General features: G+C 36.7%; 1 protein-coding gene across 2 annotated transcripts in view; it reads right to left on the bottom strand.

Annotated features, from left to right (window-relative positions):
- Positions 1-23,823, bottom strand: part of LOC115449694 (zinc finger protein jing homolog) — a 253,070-nt gene that overhangs the window by 78,398 nt on the left and 150,849 nt on the right. The window lies entirely within an intron of this gene.

The following is a 23,823-nucleotide window of genomic DNA, read 5'->3' on the forward strand; positions in this document are numbered from 1 at the left end:
TCGTTCTCCTGACGCATTGACACTAAGTCTCGACACAAACAATTTTCATCACGTTGATCGCCAAAATTTCGTAAGAGAACGTTCTTTATATTATCCCAAGAACTGACCCCATGTATGTTCACTACTTCTTCGGCTTTGTCTTTTAGTTTGTTAAGAACACTATGCAGGAGAAATTCATTAGTAAAACTACTAGGCACTGTCGGATTATAAAACTTAGTAAGTACCGTTTCTGCCGTTGATATAAATCTATAAAGCTGATTATGATTCCCATCATAAGAGGGTATAATCTCTACAGCCGCTTTAATCATACGCAAATTATTGTCATTTTCGTTGTTAGTAGGTTCCATTATTTAATGAAATTAATAATCAATATATACTTAGCAAAATTATATTAAAGAGATAATAATACTTAATTGAATTTGAAATAATATTTCTTCTTTATTAATAAAAATCGGACCCAACGTTATCAAAAACTGTATACGAAATCAAAAATATGACTTAATATCAGTTAATGTCAAATAGTAATGATGGTAAGAGTAAAATTCAAATCGATGTTAGATCATAGAATAAGTCTCTCTTACGTTATTACCTACGCAACTGAAGTTCACAATAATGCACAAAACACAATGGATGAGATAAGGAAATGGAACTCACAGGAGCAGCATCCACAGCATCAGCATCCTGAAGCGAGGTCGAGTGCAGGAAACTTTTGATTTTCGAAAAGTTTCAACTTCTTGATCCTTCTAGACTGCGCCAATTATAAATGATGACTCCAAGTAATTTTAAAATGAATGTTTAATAAAAAAATATTACATAGATGTCTGTAGTCTAACTTAAACAAAGGTCCGCTAGATAGTAATTGAGACAACTGTACTGAGCGTTAGCTGCCAACGTTTGCACTTTCACATACACACACACACACACTTAGGGTTGCTAAAGCTATATTGTAACACGCGCGAACAATGGCATTTTTGTTTTTATGTAGTTTTCTGTGTTGCGTCGTGACGATGAACTGGCCACGAGGATGCGTGTGTGTATGTAGGATGTACACGGTGACGGCCCTTTTTGCTTCCGTACGTGTCTTATCTACTAACTGGTATCTATTCGATATTTGAAAATATCATGGATGTAGAGACAAGGGATGAGTCCAGGATGGGTCCTTTTCATTTCGTCGATGTATTTGAATTCTATTCGATTTTTAATTAAAATTGATACCAACCGCTTTAGATCTGGGCAAATTTTCAATCACGATTACCAAGATATTTGTGACAGAGCGTTGTTTCTAAAAGGCTGTTAAGTCCACATTAGTCTAAAATGCATCTTTATATTTTGAATGATTGGGTTCCATCCACACCATTGTAGCCTCATTTTCATATCAGTATGATATACCAGGAAGCACATGGATTTGTACCTGTTTCGTCAGTCCAGTAATTTGCGCCAATGCTGGCCGATGGATTAACCTATTACCAAAGCAATTACCTACCACGTCCCATGCGGCTATTTGTCCGCGGTATCACGGTTAGATTAATATAATCTTATCGATTAACTATCCATCAGATTAATAGTCGAGTGTTCAACTATGCCCCGAACGTTTCCTGTGCTCTGTGAGTACACTTATTACTGCAATTATTATATATAACAGATATGTGATACGTAATACATTTATTTATAGCTAGTGTTCGCGAATTCGCCTGCGTGGAAAGTTTTTTCCGGGATAAGTTCTTCTTTATATTTCCCAGGATAAAAAGTAGACTATACCAATCGGGAGTAATGCTAGCTTCCTATTAGTGAAAATTTAAAATCAGTTTAGTAGTTCCTCAAATTAGCTCATTCAAACAAACTTCTTTAATGAGCTATAGATTAATTTAGGTTTGCTTACAGTTGAAACTCTTTGTAAGAATCTAAAATAAACACACAAGTTTAATGTAAGTTGCACAATTAATAACAAGCAAACACAGAATGAAAACAATACAAACAGTGAAGCTTAAAGTTAGCACATTCGATTTCCGCATGACATATGCGTTATCTATAAATTTTCAGACAAATTTATTATATAAACCGATTAGCCTGACCACTGCTGATCGATCGTCTGAACTGTCTTGTTTAAAAGTCTGGAAATATAAAACAATTTTTCTGTCTGCCGCTTTTTAATGGCGGGAAATTTACAATTATTCCTTACGAACGTCAGTTTAATTTTGTTCTTCCTGAATTAATAGCTGAATCTGTTACAACTTATTTTAAAACCACGACCGACCTTATTTGTTTGAAAGCTGATGTGATCGAGCTCGTTATTAGCTATAACTTAGGTAGATCTATTTAGGCGTTTGAAGATCAATAGCTCTTTTCATGCATTCACAAGTCCCATTGAGTGTAAATCTAATATACTGTAGAACACATGGAGAAGCTATTTTTGGAAATAAATAACCTTCGACACAAAGAACCGCAAAAGAAGTATTTCCATCCCACGGTCCGAGGTTCGGTCGCCCAGGGCGACGACGTTTGGGTTAAAATAGAACTAAATACTTATAATACACTTAAAGGTCAAATACATTTAATTTTTTTCTTCTTTTAAGTTTTTTTGTCAAAGGCTATTCTGAGAGATATGACAGGTATTATTTATTTTTTCCATTTTTCTATTTCTATATCTATTGTATTCTAGGAAGAGAACCCTGCCATGTGAGTAGAGAATGGGTGAGCTAGACGAATAAACCCTGAGAGGTTGTACCCATAATAGAAAGTATACGTATGCCAGGTCATATAGTTGTTTATCTGTTACGTTTCATAAGGTCAGCGAGAATATCGTAGGCCGATATAATGCATTCATATTTCTAATTCATTTTCTTATGAAACTGTTATCACGGTTCCTTTAACACAGTGGTTGTAGGCGCTGGTAATTACTAACAATTAGATGGATGGAGTCCTTTAGCAAAAAGAAAGTTATAAAGCAAGGGTTTTCTCTAGAGAAGTTTGCTCTGAATGGCCAATTATTTCTTAGCAACTTCTTATATTTCTTCTTTCAATTCATACTGGTTGAACCATAGAGCCTAGTTTACTCCGATCTAACTATTATTTTAATATACAGAAAAATATATCCTTACTGTTGTACTAGTTTATTTAGTTCGTTCATGATAGTAAAGCGGGACCGCAATAGGTAAAACGGTCAGTGTTACGAACAAAACAACCGGCCGGTGTAGTGCGCGGTGACGCAACGAGCGTTCGCACGTCCTACGAAACATTTGTCATTCGGAAGTGTTATTGATCAATCGAGCATCGCCGCGTCGCGCGCACAATACACTACCACGTCCGGGGACGCCAGGGCGAGTTCAGAAACTTGGTAGAATTTAAAATATAAGACAAAAGAAATTTTTATATGGGCGAGTGGGTCTTTCAATTTGTCATCTAACAGGTTAGGTGTTCATTAATTTAGGTACGTAAAATGTAAGTCAAACACAGAACTTCCGTCCCAGCCCATGTATGCTGCAACTAGACTTAGAGGCTATGAGCCAACTTCGAGGCATTATGTTTATTACCTTCAGGGCAACTCTATCAATTAACTTTTATATATCCATGCAAATGTGGCACTATTAAAACATTAATCTAATCTTAAAACTCGTCTACCCGTCCAAAAATGGAGTAAATATATTACAACCCTACGAGTAATTTTACGTCAAAGCGGCAATTTTAATGAAATATTATTTCATGCAAATTATTCATATTTAACACCTCGTAAACGCGATTATACATAACCAATAATAAATTTTATCTCTAAAACACCGTCAGTGCATTTATTCTGATACATAAGATTAAGTGTCCATGAACGTTATTGACACGCACGCTCTTTTGTACGATAAGTACGACGGATATTCGTGTGTAAAAATACATTGTTCCTAACTCCATTTATTACAATTTTTAGATGCGTTTGATAGCTGGATTAGAAAATCAAGCGCACAGTCCATAACGGGTTGCACATTTAAATTCACAATACATCTGAAAATAATATCCCGAGTCCTTGGCACGCTTTCGATTTAATAACAATGTAATTGATAAAATATATCGCCGCCGGCCCAGTGGCGTGGGCAGAATCAGTTACTGTATTGCCCCATTCTATTTAACGATAAATCGTTCGCAATATTGATGGCTAGACGAAGTCATAACGTTAATACGCCGTGTTAATTATGTTCGGTGGAATTATGTTGGAAATATCTGACGTGGGCCGGGTTTTAGTTGGTTTAGTCATTAATATTGTTCGGGTAGAGGCGTCCGAGACAGCATTGGTTCATTATTTAATTCATAGGAATCAAGAACTAATGAAAAATTCGGTTTGATTGATATGTTTGTTATGACCGTCACACCTAGCACTGATATTAAGATTTAGTTATATTTGTGAGTCGTCTTGCGTTTCTCAGCTTATCTCTTTCATTTCTGAAACTCTACTCTAAAAAATCTATTTCGTAACACGTCAAAATAACACAACTATTATATTTTAGTTTTAATTTATCTTCACAAGAAAATTCACATAACATAAATCACGAACACAAAAATCTAAGATAAAACAGAAATATGGATGGGAAGGAGTCACACTGTTGCGACTTGTGGTCATTACCATCCATCATTCCGCGTTGGCCGCAGATTACTTGCGCGACAAATATTCGTATCTCACGGCTTCAATCGGAATGTAAAGGCTGTCGCACCTTAGCGACTTTGCGTGGATTCCCAAGAGGAGACAGTCTTGGAGAAGCACGTGGTTGTCAGTAACCATATTAATATAGTTGTACGTCTCATCGTACCTTGGTATCCATAGATTGAGCTACGCTTAACTATAGTTTAGTAAGTTTTACTAGTTGAAAAGAAGAAAAATCAGCTCTATATCTGTTTTCAAAATTGAGACGAAATGTGAGAGTTGATGTAGCATTGGACTCTATATTCATTTGTTAATATTGTTAGGGGTGGTGCGTACTAATGCTATTTTAGTTTATGTCTTCACCTTAGGTATCATACACGCACGCTTTTAAAGTAATGAGTAATTCATAATAATCGAAGTACTTGATCCATATCTACAATCGGCGCAACGAATAACGGAACAACTAAAATTTGTGTCGGTTGGCAGCAGGTGGCAGCCCTAACTTCGATAGTATTTTAAGTGTAATTTATTGAACACATCAAGTAAAAATATAGCTCTGATCACTATCTGCACTAACCATCTCTTACACCTACATAGTATTCCATACTAAAATGTCAACAGCTGAATATTTAAGAACTTGATTTTATTACCATTATATATTACGATTAATGAAATAAGGAAATAGTGTAAGTTGATACGATGATTGACTTTAATATTAGAGATTAAAGTACAAGTTATCTCCCATCGAAATATCAAATTGTTTGACACATTTATTAGTGACAGTTGTTTGACCGTATTATGAACAGTAGGTACTTTTCATACAGCTGTGGAAATGTTAAGTGTGACTTTTAACACGATTGTATTAGTTTATGTATCTCGTATTTATAAGTTTCTATGTATAACTACCAACTTATTTCCACACTATATATTCCGGTTTGAAGAATGTGATGAAACCAGCGTATTTTCAAAGCTTTAGAAAGATGTTGAATGTGTCAGAATTAGAAAACCAATTCAGTACTTTAGTATTCAAAAATTTTAATGTTTAGTGTCGGTTTTGTTCGTGTTCGGCACGCGGCATTTGCATTTTACCTGAGCGAGTTACTCGTGTCTAAATTGTATGAAAAATAAATCCATTGTCCACGTTTATTGAACCTATATAATTTAAATTAATTACATGTCGTATTATCGGAGTTTGAAATCTGCAAATTCTTTTTGCAAAAGGTATACGAGAATACATGAAGACATAGTTTATTTATTAAACGCCTATTTAAACATTAGAGTTAGAAATAACTGACGGAAAAAATAGCTTTACAATTGACACAATATTCATCCTTTCGCATATCTTTAAGATGAAAGCTAAGGTACCGATCACACCACGAGCGGTCTATAGCACCAAGATCCATGGACGTGACCGCGGCCGCGGACACAATGTCCGCCGCAACAACTGATATCTCGATAGAATCGCCTAAACTACTGATATCAACACCCACTACCAACCAAAATAACCATTCTGAAAATAAAACACCTATGATTAATGGTTGTCACATCCAGTCTGAGCGTGCCGTCTGTACAAGTGCGATGACGCATTTGGCAAATACTAGTGGCCTGTTGCCGTAGGTCAGTACTGCGGATCCGTTGATTGTACTCCGCGTCGGCCGCCCGTGCCACGCTAATATCACTGGCCTATTAATAAACGAACTTTATTTTTGCATTATGACGCTGTGTACTTTCATAGAGTTGGAAAGTTTTGGTGCGCTTGCGACCTTTTTTGTGCACTTTTTTCTATTCGATCTATGTTTTTTCGCACAAAGTCGCGGTATTTGAAGATATGTGCACGAAGCTATGATTTCCGCAGCATGCGAAGCAAATTTTTTTTAGTGTTAAACACACTTTTGCAATTGTACTTATATACTTTTTTCTTATCTTAAAACTGGATAGCATCGTATATTTGTGTTGTTTTTGGCAGTTATAGATGTTAAACTTCATAATACTTTTACATTACTTTTACTTTAAAAGAGATTGCAGACTATTCTTATATTAACAATGTGACATTTTTGTTTCAGGTACGCACGCTAAAAAATACACCAATTTGGGCAGTGTTCATTATTGATAAATAGTAATAAATATTAAGCGTGAATTATCAGTTGTGAAGAGTCGCGGGGCTACGCGGATTTCGGCTAATTTACCAAGTAGTACCGTCACGCTGCAACTTCGCTACATTGCACAGCTAATTGAACCACACTCTTATATGTATTGAAGGTAGCGTTATTATTCTAACTAAAATATGTATGAATCTATCTACGTAGTAAATATATTTAATTCATTCAAGCGTCAACCGTCTATATTAATTAAAGTATCCACTTAGAACGTTCTAGATTAAATTAAGCTGTAAGCAAGTTCATATCGTAAATAGATCTAGATTTAGTGTTCTGACTCGAACGCTAATATCGTGCTGGTAAACCATTATCGATTAATACTCCAATATTCCGCGTAAAAGGTCCGTTAATTACGCAAAGTTGGTTTACCGAACACTAAGTTATAAAGATCGATATGATCTCTTTATTAACATGGCCGTTTAACAGTAATTAAAGGATTTTGAATAATGTTTTGTAATTTATCTAAAATAGATAAAATGCTTAATTGGGTCCATATTTGGGTGTCGAGATACGGTGAACCGTAATGTAATGTTAATTAAATTTGCAACCATTTTTTAAGCAATTAGCTGGTAACTAGAAAAAACCAAATGTATATTATATCTGACATTGGTATTTCATTACCAATATGAAGCCAAGTACTTAGGAATGCGGTGGCACGCAAGCAAGTACAAATGCTTTTAATTTCTTTTTTCTCCAAATACATTTCACGAAGCTCGGAACTTCCATATCCTAGGAATAAATGAAACAAAAACATTACTCCCTGGCCAACAATCCCGCTCTAAATCATCGCAATATCACTGCCCCAGATAGTTGAAAGGGGAGCGTCAAAATTTTTTTGTTTGTGTCCGATGTCCTGGCTATTGGGGAGATAGGGTTACGCCCAGACAGATTGAAACGGACCCCAAATTTTAATTACTAGGCATAATGCAGCACGGCCTTAGTCTATTGTTCCTCGTGACTGAAAGGGGAAATACATAAGTAATCTGAAAAGGTCTTGATGATGCTGAAAAAATAGACGGTAATATTTTTAGCATTCGTATTTCTAAGTTATCAATAGGAATAATAGTTTATTGAATTTCTTAATAAAGAAACCGTAGTTTGTGTACACTTATTATAAAGTCCATTGTCCCTTTCTTACATCATTATTTGACGTAGAAAGCCAAATTTATCCACGGTGTCTAGTTAAATAGATTTAAATGATCATAAGTAAGGAAGAGTTTAATAAATAAATGTCTAGTGATCTTTGGACAAATATTGTCTAAAAAGATAATTAAACCTTTCTCTTTACTTAGTCGAAAAACTAGGAGTAGAATTGGAAACCATACCGACTGTGGCCATGAAGGCTACTTCAAATCGGGAGAAAATTAAAATATAAAAAACTGCGATGAAATCCGAAAACTAGTTTAATTACGATGTCAAACATACGCGTCAACATAAATTTGACAAACCATAGCACAGTAAACAGAATTTAGTATTCGGTAGTAATAGTGGCCATGCATTAACGTTGTTTATACCACACAAAACATTATTGTCCCCCTAGTTACGCTACACTTAACCCAAATAAGTGACCTCATTCGGAATTACAGTCACCTTGCACCTCAAAGTACCTTTGACTGAACTCTCGGAACTTTGTAAAACATTTTTCTTAGTAAAGTTAGCAGCGACTTTAGAAGGAACTTGTTTGAATAGTTGGAGAGTATTAACTATTAAGTTCTGCTCGTTACTCCGCCCGCCGCAGTCTTTCTCCGAAAAAGGGCTTACTGTATATTTATGGGCAATATTATATATTTTAATTCAGTTTTAATGAATTCTTAGGAATGTTTTCCTTCGCCGTTAAAGCGAATAATAGTTGATAAAGTATACGCGTATAACTTTGAACAGTCAGCGATGCGTGCGTTGGGTTTTGAACCTGAGAACGTTCGTCTTCGCAGTTCATACCATTCCCAACTAGGCTATCATCCACTTTTACATTTTTAATGATACGGTCCACCTATTTGCTACATTTCATCATCGTTCCACGATTACTATGTATTTTTCAAAATTCTAAAATATGTCCATACTTCTGCAGAAACTTTTTCATTTCTTGTAATAATACCTAAAAAGTAAAATATTGAAAGGAACGTAGTCAGGATTGTGCTCAAGTTATTTATTTCATTACTCATTATTTTGAAAGTATTTTTTTACATTTCTATATATATGTTAAAAGTAACAATGCATATAAGAATATAAAAAAAAAGAATCACCCTCCGATAGTGGAGCTCAAGACCCACTATTATTATAACGTTTTCAGAGTTTATTTTTAAATAATTTGATTCTATGATTATAAGATGGAGTTAATCTGGTTTAAAGATTGTGTTTATTAATTTATGAACGAGGTTAGGTTAGTTTAATTTCTATGCCGTTTATATTTTATTGGCGATAAATAGTTATGTACGATGCATTTAATATGATGTTTATATTAAGTTCTATCGATAATGTGCAATAAATAAAATGTAATAGATATTGGACTTTGCTTCATAACTTACTTTTAACGTACACGTTTGGTAAGTCTGTGGGTACAGGAAACGGTATTTTTTAAATTATTTTGTATTATAAAATGTGGCATAATCTAGCTGCATTTCACCAAAACGAACGTAGCATTTCGACTCATTTATCGAAAATAATAATCGTTCACTTTTGTATACGTTTAAATTTGTCAACACATAATGAGTGATGAGAGATAATGTGGTGCGGCGGCAGTCGCGGTTGCTGCCCAGGGAGGTATTTAGGAGGGGACAGTGGAGGCCAACGTCCTCTGATGTGTACTATAATTTTAATAGCGAATGGTGCTAATTAAAATGCTGCGTGATGATTCTTTTATGTGGGCATTGAACCTGAAGGTAACTGGAGTGTCGTACAAATAGAGTATAGATTGACGAGAGAGGATCACCCCTCACCTATCAACAAAATCATGCCGGTTTCATAATAAATATGAAACTAACAAATATTTCCGAATGCGGTCCTGATGTGGATGTTTTATCTCGGAGTGCATTGATCAGTTTCTGGTGCGTGTCCCCGATGGCCGATAGTCGGTTATTTAATATTGTGTAACGCTTTCATTATGATTACCACGATCGTTGCGGTTATCAGTTGTGCGAGTTATGAGCGGACGCGTTTGTTTGCATGATTTTGTTATTTATGCTAATATAAGATGATTTTATCAAATATAATATAGTGTTGTAACTAGCGTGCATTATGATATACGTAGATATAGAAAAACAAATATAAATCAAAATCAAAGTGTATTGAATCATTAAAATTACTGAAAGTATCTGAAATTATATTATAAAGTTTTATAGCGGTACGCGGTGGTTATAAATGTTTGTTCTTTAAATTAAATAAATATAAAACTCCACTTTACCAATAACACGCAGTTTTATAAACTGGATATTAATTACCAAACTAAAACAAACCGTATAAAACAAAAGCAATCACACTCCCCGCTGTCGGTGTGTGTCTCGCGTCGCGTGCAACCAATAACCCTTGCGTTATCTCTCAGAAGAGTGATTTATTTATGGCACAACTTGGCTGATAACGACGTATCTCAATGTGGACCGCTGCGGTGCCAACCACCAGCGTACAGTACGTACATGTTCAATGTGTCATGTGTATTTCATCACATGTTGATGATCTGTTAATATATACTTAGTCTGGCCATAAATACTGTTACACTTAATTATAAAAAAATATTACATTTGAATTTCGAATCTGTCATTTTTATACGATTGTTCATTGTGTTTTCTCATTTTGGCGCCAATACATTGTAAAATATTTTGCGATATTAAAATGGTGTGGGGTGATAAAGAGAACCGAATCGCTGTGATAGCATTACACAAAGTAGGTATGGAGCCAAATGCAATTTTTAAAACTCTCCATACACTTGGTATTAGTAAAATGTTTGTGTACCGGGCTATTAATAGGTACAATGAGACCTCCTCTGTTTGTGACAGAAAAAGATCTGGCCGTCCACGTAGTGTTCGTACGAAAAAGGTGGTCAAAGCAGTAAGGGAAAGAATTCGAAGAAATCCTGTCCGAAAGCAAAAGATTTTATCTCGGGAAATGAAGATAGCACCTAGAACCATGTCGCGTATTTTAAAAGATGACTTAGGACTTGCAGCCTATAAGAGACGCACTGGCCATTTCTTAACTGATAATTTAAAGAAGAATAGGGTGGTAAAATCGAAACAACTACTGAAGCGGTACGCAAAGGGAGGTCACAGAAAAATTTTGTTTACGGATGAGAAAATTTTTACAATTGAGCAACATTTTAACAAACAAAATGACCGTATTTATGCTCAAAGCTCTAAGGAAGCTTCCCAATTAGTCGACAGAGTGCAACGTGGACATTATCCGACTTCAGTGATGGTTTGGTGGGGTGTTAGCTATGAAGGAGTGACTGAGCCATATTTTTGTGAAAAAGGTATCAAAACATCGGCACAAGTGTATCAAGATACCATTCTTGAGAAGGTAGTTAAGCCCCTTAACATCACCATGTTCAATAACCAAGTATGGTCCTTCCAGCAAGACTCGGCGCCGGGTCATAAAGCTCGGTCCACGCAGTCTTGGTTGGAATCGAACGTTTCGGACTTCATCAGAGCTGAAGACTGGCCGTCGTCTAGTCCCGATCTTAATCCGCTGGATTATGATTTGTGGTCAGTTTTAGAGAGTACAGCTTGCTCTAAACGCCATGATAATTTGGAGTCCCTAAAACAATCTATACGATTGGCAGTGAAGAATTTTCCCATGGAAAGAGTGCGTGCTTCTATTGATAACTGGCCTCATCGTTTAAAGGACTGTATTGCAGCCAATGGAGACCACTTCGAATAAGCTTTTTATATTTTTAATTGTTTTATATTTATGTATTAAACTGACACACTGTAAAAGTAATAAATGTTATTTGCAGTTAACAATTTTCTTTTTTCTTTATTACAATATTTATGGCAAGACTAGGTATAAGGTAGGTCTTAAGACCTGAGTCTCGCATTTATTGAGGGAGTCTGTCTGGGTAGGTACCACCGTAATGTCTATTTCTACCGCCAAGCAGCAGTGTTTAGTCACTGTTGTGTGTGTTGAAGGACATTGTAGCCCACTGGCTACAATGTGTGTGTAACTACTGGACATAAAAAGACTTAACATCTCATGTCTCAGGATGGCGAGCGCAGTGGAATACCAAACAATACCTTGTAATTCAAAGTGTTGGATGGTGTTTCTTCATACTAATTAAAAAAAGAAGGCATTATCAGATTTTTTTGTAAATATCTGTCTAAAACGAATTCATAGATCAGTTTACGCGAATGTTAGACCTTGAAATAAAACTATTTTCAGACTGGGGAGTCCGCCCCGTGACCATGAAGGCTGCAAAGTGTTCAAAATGGAGAAAATAATAGTATAAATAACCGCGATATAATCCGAAAAATAGTTTTATTTCAATGTTCATCGAACATATTGTTCTTATTACACATATGTATATTGTATCTACCTTTCCCACATATGCGTAAATTTTTAAGAATAATTACTATAGTAAAATACGTCCTACTCACGACTCCTGTCAATAGTTTAAAATGCAAAATGTAAACGTACACTAGTGCATGTGTTGGCACTGTAATCACTGTCATACCGCTTTTAGCATTATTAGATAAAGTATGAAATAGTTTCTAAACTTGGTAGTTTATAGGTGCATTAATATCGCTTTTAAACAGCACTTAAAATTATCTGCATGCAAATAACTCATAAATATTTATATCATCAGCATTTAATCGTACGAAACACTACGAATGTTAGAGCATTTTTTTTTATTTTTGGTCTTACATTTCCTTTAGTAAATTTACTATGTATTTGGGCTTGAAATTAGTAAACATCCCCTTTCTACCTTTTGTAACTATGTAGTTTTTAGAGAAATATTGGTATTTTTATTAAGTTATTATAACAATAATATCAAGATACGCTTAAAATTAAAAAAGTGTAAGTTATAAACTTTTATTGATAGCCGGTTGCTGAGTTCGCATTCTTGACTTTTAGTTCGCAACACAAAAATTATCAATACGGCTACTTTTATAGTATTTGAATTTCAATACGAGAGCATATGCATTATGCATTTTCCCAGAAAGCTTTAGCCCTGTTAAACTACGTACAGACATAATTCTTGTACAATTTTCCAGTTCTTGTTTCTCAGCCTCGTAAAAACTGTGTCAAGTTTGGATTCTTGTCTCTTCCTCGCTCAATGAAACATCTAAAGGCGAAAGAGATGGAAGCTCTTAGTTAAACAACCAAGGTTTTACATAAATACTATTCCTTACTGCTTATTAAAATATAGTGATTATATTATTACTTAAACAGATCATGTTTTAATACACCATAAAACATTTGAAATGATTACAAACACGAAACGTTATTGCTCAGAAGTTAGATGTCATAAACTGCGGTTGGTACATTTTTTATTGATTTTGTATTAAGTTTCGACCCCTCGTGTGCTCTGACCGCGTTTCGACGGACCGTTTGTCGTCCCTTACTATAAACCAGATCCCAGATGACAAGTTTACTGTTTAGTACGATCTATGAATGGTGGTCTTAGTTTTATTGTTCCTGTTGTTGTTATGTGTTATTTTACAATTTATAAAAACCTTTAAAGTAATTTCGATCCAAAGTTTTTATTGAAGTTTCGCGATAAAATTGATGTTATTTATTTCATGCTATTTGTAAAATACACGTTTTACTCAAAAGTGCGTTTGTTAGATCTGAATTAATAGGATGTTAATTAGTAATCAAACATGGCGTGTCGATGCTTGTCGATGCACCAAGCAGGTCACGATCACATTTTCAAAATCCATTTACACTTTAGTTTCTAATTCAGTCAGTGTTTGAACATTTGTTAACATGCCCAATGCCCATATCGGGACGGCTTGCGCAATGTACTGTGCCTGAAATGAAAACGACAACCGATCGTGTTCTCTAATCGTGGTTAACTTAAACGCAATACTACACGTTCCGATTGTCGCTACGTGTGAATGTAAACCCAGCGCCACACTTAACACTATCACGAGATATCGTAAGCTATAGTTTTATGGCGCAACCTGTATTAGTTTCGAGGGATAAAAGGCGCGGGTCGTTTGATGTTCATATCCAGTCATATCAATCAGAGTGTTTGGTTTTTAATGAAATTAACCGTGATACGATCCGGAGACGTTATGTTTGAAGGTAATTTCATTTTGTGGGAATATGTCGGGTTTAATGTCCGAGTGAAAGCTTATAAAGCGTTTTTATGTAGGAAACGATGATTCCTGATGATAAACGGTCACGGATTTTACGTAAAGCGTATTATAATATATCAGAATTTATCGCATCATATTCAAAATTAATGTATTACATAAATGATAGCGTGGGCGTCGATTCCATTGTAAAAATCATCTCAAAATCAATGTAGTCTAATTTATGTGGCACGTTAGCGTTAATTGCACTCACGGCGCATTTCTAATGACGCACCGACTCAAGGGCCGCAGGGCTAATGGCGGCTTATATCTTACACCGCGACCGTTAGACCCAGAGGTTTGCTCTTACCGACCGGTACAGCGCGCCGTGTGGGTGTCTTCGTTCCCAAACTGGTTGCACAAACTAGTCGTAGCACGTGTAACTAATATATTTATGTGCACATCGCCTCGTCACATTGATTTAATGTGGTGTAAAGAAATTCGGTGTAAAGTCATTGAGGTGTATAATTATCGAGATTAGCATTTTTATTTTTTAACACATTATAATATCGGCTATTTATGTTTAATAATGAATATATGAGCGATGAACATTTTAACTTATTAAATGATGTGGGATTATAATAATTTTATCGTGAATTCGTAGTCAATGTGTATGTTAATGTCGTTATAACCACTTTTCCGTAACAGCCACGATAATTTCCAGTAAGCATCTCGAGTAGTTCGTATTAAGTTATTTTATTACATCTTAGAATGGTGGTGGTTTTATATTTTATTTCAAAGGCTGTAAACGAAGCTTTAGAACGTTTTACGACATGCTGTTATACGTCTTGCCAACGGATCTCAGCATATCTTTTCATAACTCGAGTTTATTAAGTTAAAAATATGTAAATAAATATTGATGATAGCTTCCAGTAGTATAGCTAGGTCGATGTGACTATTGCCTTAAATCTAATGGGCAATTGCACTGAGCAAATTTATTGCACTCCTGAAAGCTGAGGGTATAATGTTATGTGACTTCGACTCATTAGCGACGTGTAAAGTTTATCTCGCGTTACTTAATGTAATTAACAGTTTCTTACTTATCGCCGCTGTTAATGCAGCACCTTACACCACGCTAGATGTGATCCCTTAGGATTGTGGCTGGTATGTCCTAATATTATAGTATTTTGAAATTAAAATACATAATAATATGTTGATCTAAACGCAGTACTTTTAAAAACCTTATAAAACAATCGTGAGGACATGTGTAGGCGAACCAGTTTCTGAATCCAATCTACTATTAAAATGAACTAGCATTTTTATACGGTAATATTTTCTAATGGCACCTTCCAGCTGCCACACGACGTTCACTTCCTACAATGAAGGTTCATTGAATATATACTTTTAATGTTTGCACATTTCAGTGCATAACAATTTCCATTAAATACGCAATATAAAAAGGGTTTGCACGTGTATCATTAGTTGTGTGAGCTGTTCTGAAAAATTATAGTGTTGTGTCGTTTTATCTGTTGCCTGCATACGGCGGCCAATTACATGTTGCAGTCACGTGTGAAATATAGTTAAATAACGACTGGCCTAGCTAATTAGGCGGTTTATAACGTCGTAAAACAGCCCGGCTCGTTCCTCACGTAGGTACCCGCAGCATTGCAGCACACCCAGCCCACGACTCGACGGCTTCCTTATGTTTTACTTTGCAGACCCCTTTGTTACGAGAACAATGCTGATGTTTTGTACACAAAATCTCGTCGAAGGATAGCCGAGCAGATGTTCCGAGGAAAACATCATTCAGTTTCTCTCTTCACAGCGACGTTATCGATTATCGCCTATCGTCACACGTCACATCCAACTTAGCCCTCGGCACGGATCGTATAGTTGCAACAAAGGCGATTGATTCGCGCTCTCAAGATCAAATGGGGCGAATTTCGGGCACAGGCCAGGGGCGGGGCCATGGTTGGTTCGCGTCGAGGGGAGCGCGGGTGCAGGGCGGGGGCGCGCAGAGGAGGGGTGAGTGCTGGGGCAACAATGCGGCCGGGGTATCGATCCGCCCCCGCCCGCGCGCCGTCTGCCGACGCACCGAGCCTATGCGAGCGATGCGAGCCTCCACCGACACTATGCAACCCTGGTACTTTTGCTTTCTAATACCGCAAATACATGCGGTTAACGCACACGTGCACAGGCGTAGATTAATTTGGGATTAGCCATTAGTTGATAGGCCAGTTGGAAAGTTGGTTACTATCGATTAAACTGTTTTAACAACGCCCAACAACTTTAACTTGTAGAGGCAATCACTGCGCTGTGTTTACCCACTTGCATCTAAAATGTTTTAGTTAACTACTTGAAAATTAGCTTTTCAATACTTTAAGCATATGATACCTAAGTGTGGTTCAATTTTGTTCAACGAAGTGAAACGGTATCATTAGTATATGTCATAAACTTTTTCATATCTCTTCCATCCCAATCTATAATAGAACACTTACACAATCCAATAAACTCCACAAGCCTCAAAGTAAGTCCATTCATCTAAACTAACTCGGACGGATAGCAATCGAATTTAAACTATCGTCAATTAAATCGGCAAGTTAATCCAGCAGTAAACACCGGGGTCCCGGAGGACGTCCTACCTGAACGATAACCTATCCCCGCGGGCAACGGCACAATAAGCTAATATTTGGCTTAGGAACGTACCCTTCGTCTTGCCCGGGATTTGACGTAAAGGGTATGTCATTGTTGTATTCTTGGGCTATCAAGTTATGAATCGTGTATTGTGCTTGAAGTTAACGCAGTTATTGTAGTAAATTTAATATGGAATACAAATCGACCATGTAAACACTAATAAATGAACTACTAGATTCTTTCAAAACTGAAAAATATTCTGTTATACATACTACTTCTCAGTTTTTCGCCATCGACGACGTTACAAATTCTCGCATGTATTCCAATCGTAGTGTTAAAGTCCAAAGCACAGATAACATCACAATATATACAAAGCAAAGAGTGCGTTTGGTTGTCATAAGACGTGCCCAACTTAAATCTTTAAAACCTAAAATGCAATATAAAAATTAGTCCATACGATATTTGATACTTCTGCACTTCTTAAAGTTGTATCTAAAGTACAACTCTTCATAAACTATTTAATTTGTAAGCGTAAGAGTACAAAGAATTTTGTATCAACAAAACTGCCTTAAAATTCGCATCGCCACCTAATATAATAACCACGAGGTCTTTAAAATATGTCCCCAAAACGGCACTTATTGTTTGTGGGCGTCACATAAAGGGCCGTCGAGACGATGCGATGCGTCCCGCGACGTCGCGTCGCCGACCTTAAGGCACGATTCCAAAAACAACCGCAGCGGCAAACTGCAGACACTAATCGCAGCCGGTTTTTGGCACTGCAGCCCTTCACCCCTGGTGCTGTTTTCTGCTGTAGAAGTATGTACGAAACAGTCCCTTAAGGGAAACCTAATAAAACCGGTTATACGCGGCGCGTGACGCGTGTTCGCCTAATGAGTTTTCGGAGAAAGCTGGCCCGCGCTGCATGTGGCGTTCTCGGTACGCGCAGGGTTACCATAACATGAGATTTCGAGTATGTTTTTGCAGTCTGTATATAGATGGTATCTTGCATGGAGCTGAGCAATTGAGAAAAGTTTTTCATAAAGCTTCGTCTGTTCATGCCGCCAAGCAGTCGGCATAAAAATCACGTATTTCGGTTAGAATGATCAGTAGCCAATTGGTATTGAGCATCATTAAACTTATCTTCTCATGTGCTGAGCGTGGAGCGTAGTACATTATCGGGCAGGGCTTTGTAAGTCAAATTCCTTCACGATGTTTCCACGTTTAGAGCTAGATGCAGCACTTCCTATAGTGCTTAAAGTACCTGCTCGTCTGGTGGTTCCAATTCTTTAAAAATCAAACTATCAATAAATACAAAATACCATAAATCATAGACCAAATTAATATATTGAAAAATAACCTTTAAGAAACATTACTCTGAAATACCAAAGCGTCGTTACCGTAGCGCGGTCGATTTGCGTGGCATGACCGATGACGTTCCACTTTAATTGCACAGGCTCATTACAGTCCGTTTGATTTGGTAAAGTATAGCTTTGCGTCGACCTCACGCTCTCCCTACTAACATTACTTCATTCTTGGGCTTAAAATCTACGGTAATTGCCGTTCAACGGTTGATGGGTTCAGAGGTCAGGTGAGTTGTGTAGAACTTTGTAAATTCATTAATAACTTTGCATGTATCTAAAATTTTAAGTCATTTTTACTACGGAACGTTATTGAGAAAGTTGTCCTTTGTGTTTAAAGCGAATTTTACGTCCTCTTTGTAAAGTAACGCTAATTTGAGAAACAGTTTCGCCCATGTAATATCGCTTTAAGAGCAGTGTCCAAAAGTATTTGAGTGGGCCGGCATAATTGTGGCGACCTTTCATACCAGCTCGACATTTTATTTGGACTTTACTGGTTCTTTGAAGTCACTTTATTTACCCTATTTTTAAATTCGTTAAATATATTAAACTGAATTTTAGTCATTTAGTAAGTAGCAGTTGTCAAGTTAATTGAAAGCACATTTTTTTACAATTATATATTTTTTTGTTATATGTAACTGACAACTGTTAAGTCAGGACGTAATCCAATAACATTCGCAATAAATTTCAATACCAAAAAGTTAAATCATATTTCTAAATCTTTCGTAATTATCTTACGAGAAACTTACTTGAGTTAATATAACTTTTTAAGAAAAGTGTTGTGGTTGTGAAAATATTACATCAAGTTCGTTCTGTCGAGTCGTGGATACAAACTTAAGGAAAGTTTGAGTCCTTCCCTTGAAGGTAAGGTTATGTCGTCAACATTACATTATATTTGTTATGAATATTTTTAGAGAACAAAATTTAAAGTAGTCTTGATTTGTAAAGAAATTGTTAGAAAAATTTCGGGTCACGTAAAAGCACAGGAGCTTCCAGATTCTAGTGTTTTGGGTCTTCAAAAATAATTCATATAGTAAATATGATAAAATAATAATTTTATCCTAAAACTCTAATTACGAAACCCTAATAACTAATTTAAGAAATATTCTAATCTATATATACGTGAACAAAAACTTTGTAACCATTTTTAAGCACATTACACACATAACTAGGTGAGAGATTTGGCAGAATTAAAACTAAGAACAGTGCAGGAAAATATACCGCGACCACTGGGCGACCACTAATAAACAACAATATCATAATCATATCAATTTATTTATTATATAAACTATAACCATAAGAAACCAGAGCACTAAAACGTAGAAAGAGTAAAGTATACGAAACATGAAACATTTCTAAGTTGCGTACTTAAAATTCGATCCCTGCCCTCCTCTATACATCAGCGGGTCGCGTCCCGCATCCGCTGGCAGTTTACGATCATACGCGACCTTCATAAACAGAATATGGTGCTGGATATAAAAACGTCTGCATACTGCACACATTGAAGTGGTATAAGAACAAGAAACTGCCGAGGTCGAGTAATTATTGTGGTGCGACTGCAACGATGCGACTTCTTGGGTTCGATCCCAAGTCGGATAAATTGATATTGGATTTTTGGCTAGTATCAGGTTGTGGTAACGCTCGGTAATGGCGACAGGCTTGATATTATATCGGACTAAATATATGTGGAGAATTGGGGGTGCGATTGCCTACTCAAGAAGAGAAAAAAGACCCGATTCTGTAAATGTATGTATTGCATAAGAATAAGAGATGTAGCCAGTAGATTTAGAGGAGGAATATAAAGTTCCGGTAATTCGTCTGTCTTTATATCCTTAGGAAGGGTGAGGCAATTCATATGGGGGAGAATGCCTGCTTTTGGTGGCAAGATACGTGAATTGTGCAGTCATATGGGAATAGCAGTATTTTAGAAAAAAAAAAACAGTATTAATCTTGAAAAATGTACAGTGTATATTGCGTAAATTCTGCCACGCGGGCAGAGCCGCGAGGTAAACTAAGTTAATAAGAAAAAATTAAACACATGTCAAAGCGAGTCAAGGTTTTAATGAAATGTCAAAATGTGCATCATTAAACGACTCCGAAGGAGAGGTTATCTGTTCGTCGCAATTTATATATTTGGATGACCATGACCACGGGTCAATCGTCGATCCGCTATTCTGGTGGTAGGTATATATTATGCTGGTCATAAACGTATAAAATAATACTGCGACCGGCTTGGTCGACCCATTAATTTCAATGTCAATATGTCGATAGACCCATTTGTTAAGTTTCATGTAGAAACGATATCGATTGTTGGGCGAAAATTTATTGGTGCCTTTTTATTTGTTTTTATTTAAAAGAAGACGTGTGAGCGAATTTATGAGTGATGGTGGGTTTGCGAAGGACGTGGATTGTGGAACAACAAACGTCAAAGTTAGAATTGAGCATTATTTCATATTAAATCTAATTAAATAATAATAAATATATCCAAAAGTTTAATCAAATATTCAGTGGGGAATCGAACCTGCATCCTCTCATGTAATCACGAAATCCTGCGTCCTGTCGTCTAATTCATCAACCATACTTTTAACAGTGGAGAAACGGTCATGTGACTATATCTGTAGCCTCAAACGTAGCAAATATATCCAACAATAGGGCATTTAGATGTATTACCAATCAATACAAATCCCATTATCGCGCTCAAATCGCATAACACGTTCCCAACACAAACTAATATCGCTGAGTGCGATGATGACAACGTATGTTTACAGTACACAGTCCGCGCCAATCAACCATACGCAACGTGTAAATACAACCAACCACAAATATCGCTGATTAATCACAAAAGTGCTATCAATTGATTTCAAAAAAAAAAATGGTAAAACCGTTATTATATTTAAATATAGAACGTTTTTGTCTTTTTTGTTTTTGTATATGTATAAAGTTTGTTAGCTCAGACTACAGTAGGGTTGGTTTACCTTGAATCCGGCGGGGAAGCGAGGTCGCCGCCCGCGTTCCTAACATAGTTCACTGATGACGGTCGAGGCCACGAGATGTTTTTTTGTCCAAACATGTGGTTAGAATTGCTCTTTTTTATTCATAGTGGCCGTATTGTGGTTGATATAGATTAGTTTAGTTACTAGTGGTTTCTGTTGTAACGTTGAACTATATTCTCAAGATCAGTTTTGGTTCATTCAACTATGTAACCCCGTAAACAATAAAAATAATTAGCATTCAATTGATACTCCGGGTCCTTTACAGCATTATAAAGCAACCTCGACTTAATGCCTTAATGCACTCTCGCCACATCTAAAAGCCCTACGAATTAACAAGAGTGCTAATTAATATGAGTCGCGTAGACAACGTTTTTTACACATTTTCATTTGGAAACATTTGCTCCCGGCACCGAGTACACCCGGCTCATTATTATCTGTTATTACCATTCCGACGAAATTTGCGCCGCGTCCTCTTACTTAAAAGACAAATGGGACGGAGGGGCGCTAATGGCGCCGGAAGATTATAAAAAATAGATAAAAAAACGCTTAAGCCGCACAATAAAATGTCCCGCTGTCGCTGCTGTGTCGTTTTGTATCTGGTGAGGTCTCGTTCTCATCAGCATTGAGTTTATGTTTGTCCTAGGAGTCTGCAGGTGCAAGGAGAGTACTCACGGTTTGAGAACTTATTTCAGTTTCGTTATGATTTATTAGCAAAAATTTATAATGTTTTCTACATGTCTTTTGAATACAATTCAGAACCATATAACATAGTCCAAGTATTTTACTTGTGATAGGTGCCTCATATGTGAGAGTCCGCGAGCGCAGTGGAATACCAAAGAATACTTTATAATTCAAGGTATAATTCGAGGTTGGATGGTGTTTCTACTGTTTATGGGCGGTTGTATCTCTTACCATCAGGCGAAAGGCAAGCTCTTCTCGTCATTCAAAGCAATAAAAAAAATTGTCACTACACCAACGGTGCATCACATCTCGCATTCGCCACAAACGATGTACAAAGAACTAACGCGTGTGTACGTGAACAGCAGAACACGAACGAATCAATTATCCCCAGAGGCCACCTCAATGTTTGTCGATTTAATTTAAAATCCACCGGGAGCCCTTTGACTGGCCCAACTTAACATCACCGGCATTCCTGGGACGCGTGATATCGTGTGTACGTCTCTTTCTGTTTCCCCTGTGCTGTCCCACCCTTTCGCGTCATCATGGTGGTTGGGTTACAATCGATGGGCAGTGGCGTGTGTTTATTGTTACTGGTAAATTACATACGAGTAAATCATCAACTTTGAAGAATTCTGCATATTTAAAAAAGAGTTAAAATATCTACACAATCCTATGTTGTTTACTATGATAGACATTGTAATGTTACTGTTAATGTGCTAAGTGATTATTCTATAACATGTTTCCTCATGATGATCTTATTATAATAATTATCGAAGCCGCCATAATGCTGTCATCACAGAAGTTATATCGTTTTTGTTTAACAAATATAATGATTGATGACTGTTTGGAGCAATTATCACGTAATATTAACACGCTCCCGCTGCCTCTCGCGTCTTGTCCACACCGCTCCGTGCACCAGGCCATTCCGCTCAATTAGGTGCAGCGAGCGAGTTTGCCTACTCGCAGACGCGTCGACCGACGACCGTACGTCGACCGTCGACCGACGAGCGACGCGTTTGTCGGCTGCTTTGATTAAAGTTTGATTGGGCGCTGTCACTCAACCGCCGGATTTACTACCACGCTCCCGTATTGATGTCAAATGCGCGTGGTGGCGATTTTTCATTCATGTTGTATTTTTATTTGGAACCTTTTAACGTCCGAGAAAAACGGTTATCGTTCCGCTTGCGTTTTTTATATATTTTTATTGCTGTCCATATCGATTGTGTTGATGTTTTTATTGGCTTGAGTTTTACGCTGGGTGTAATTTTGGTTACTTTGTTTGTATTTTGTGTTGACTAACGCAATTTAATATAGTACCTAAATGTGACTAAACCGCAAACCAGCTGGCGTTACACCACAAATAACGGTAGTACGCGATTCAGCGATATTTTAAAAACTCTGCCCTAAACATCTACGCTTGACATAAAAGCAACTTATATCTTTTTATAATATCCTTGGTACCCCGCTGTTAATCTAAACACGGTCAGAATAGTTCATTAATATCAACATACACGAAAGTTATAATTTTACTACCGAAAGTTTGTGTGTGCAAAGCGTAATTAACTTTCACCGCACACTACGATGTGTGTGTGACTTTACATCACAACTTAAAGGGGCAATAAAAGTAGAAGCTAAATAAATGATTACCTAATTCGCGTAACACGGCAACGTCCCGAAGTTTCGCCGAGATGGGGGAGCTCTTACAGCACCGCTTTCTGATAACTTTTTGTTCGTCGCACTCGCACTTTGTAGGTTTACTTACTTTTCGACGGGAGCTTGGGTATTTGTTTGCGTAATTTTAAGAAGATTTGTCATATCGCCGTTTCTAGTTACGTTGGCCAATTTAATGCCTAAATATGGCCATTTTGTATTACATTGGCTATTTCTGATATTTTTCGGGTATCAATATAATATGATATTAGAATGATAATATATATTATGTACATATGCTTTTTTATGTGTTAGTACAAATTGATTGCTTATTGCAGATTGGTTATACTGATTTTCTAGTCTGAGTTGTAGTTACCGCCTACGGCAAAAGTAATATACAACAGTATCCAAGATCAGTTTATATTAGTTAGCCAATGTTGATGGCATATAGATATAGCAGTTGGAATGATAACTGTATAGCGGTATTGATAATGGTATATGATATTA

Source organism: Manduca sexta, chromosome 22, assembly GCF_014839805.1.
Source record: "Manduca sexta isolate Smith_Timp_Sample1 chromosome 22, JHU_Msex_v1.0, whole genome shotgun sequence".
NCBI lineage: Eukaryota > Metazoa > Arthropoda > Insecta > Lepidoptera > Sphingidae > Manduca > Manduca sexta.